The sequence below is a fragment of the Octodon degus genome, unplaced genomic scaffold, assembly GCF_000260255.1.
Source record: "Octodon degus isolate 3935 unplaced genomic scaffold, OctDeg1.0 scaffold00146, whole genome shotgun sequence".
NCBI classification, from domain to species: Eukaryota; Metazoa; Chordata; class Mammalia; order Rodentia; family Octodontidae; genus Octodon; species Octodon degus.
In genome coordinates this window covers 7,129,432-7,130,587 of record NW_004524722.1, presented here as the reverse complement: position 1 = coordinate 7,130,587, position 1,156 = coordinate 7,129,432, and the positions used below count along the sequence as shown (strand labels likewise).

Here is a 1,156-nt window from a genome sequence, read left to right as displayed (position 1 = left end):
GAACTGGATCTTGTTTTCCTGAGCTATTCCTAGCACCAAGGACAGTGCCTTACGTCTAATAATTATTTGTTGGAAGAGCATGAGGGCATGATTGAGTGAAAAATTCAAAAATCCCTGCAAATCGTTTAAGGATGCAGCTCACACATCAACTCCTCCAGGTGGGTTACAGTCCAACGTGATTCGTCTTCTATTCCTAGGGCCTGGTTTGGGACAGTATGTCAGAGGTGCTTGCCAGGTTATAAAAAGAACGCTGAGCTATGTGGTGATAATTGATGAAAATGAGTGATGGGTATATAAAGGTCCACTACATTGTTCTTTTTATGGCTTGAAAATTTCCACCACTGTTAAAAAGTTAAAACATCTATATTCACCTCAAGTCTAGTGAAAGTATATTCAAAGTCAACCTTAAACCTTCTGGGTTGGGCAAGCCAGACAGTGTTCGTGTCATTCCTTGGGATGAAGTGTGTGTGTGTGTGTGTGTGTGTGTGTGTGTGTGTGTGTGTGTGTTTATTGTTCATCCCAGTAAAATACCCTAGATTTGCACTTGTAGTTTTGGGCGCATCTCCAGTCAGTTGTTAAGATGTTAACAGATCCAACAGACTGAAATTTCTGCCTCCGACGACACGAGGGAGCCTTTAGGGGGTTTCGGCCTGGCGACCAAACGTTGCCCCCCTCTGTCCTCTGTGGCCTCGGGGTCCGCGATCTGACCGCGGGGATCTGCCCCTCTCCAGGGCGGGGCCGCAGGAAGTGCTGCGCCCGCCGCCTTCGCGCAGTTTCCACGCTCACTCTCCCCTTCTTCCCTGCCGCTGTGCGTTTCTCCCGCGAGCGGGAGGTTCTGCACAGGGCGAGGGCAGGGGTGCGAGCTCCGCAGCCGCGGCCGGGTGTTCGCGCTCCCGAGCATCCTGAGCTCCCGTCCGATTTCGCCCTGCCCGCGTGTGCGGGCGAGTCGCCCTGACGTTTTGAATCCCGGCCTCCGCCTCTGAAAGCCGAGAACGGCCGTGGCGACCGCGCAGGGCCGACGTGCGGCTCCGGGCGCGCGGGCAGTGATCCGCCGGTCCACGCGAGTCCTGCTCGGCCCGCGCCGGGGCTCGATCTGCAGCCCGGGGCGGCGCCACAACGCCGCGGGGCGGGTGAGTCCAGGCCTCCCGCTCCGGGC

The 1,156-nt window shown here is 56.1% G+C and overlaps 1 protein-coding gene across 1 annotated transcript in view; it reads left to right on the top strand.

Annotated features, from left to right (window-relative positions):
- The first annotated feature begins 829 nt into the window (after positions 1-829).
- Positions 830-1,156, top strand: part of Apbb1 (amyloid beta precursor protein binding family B member 1) — a 25,223-nt gene continuing 24,896 nt past the window's right edge. The window contains exon 1 of the mRNA XM_023702157.1: positions 830-1,130. The gene's annotated coding sequence lies outside the window, so the exon portion shown is untranslated. The remainder of the gene's footprint in view (positions 1,131-1,156) is intronic.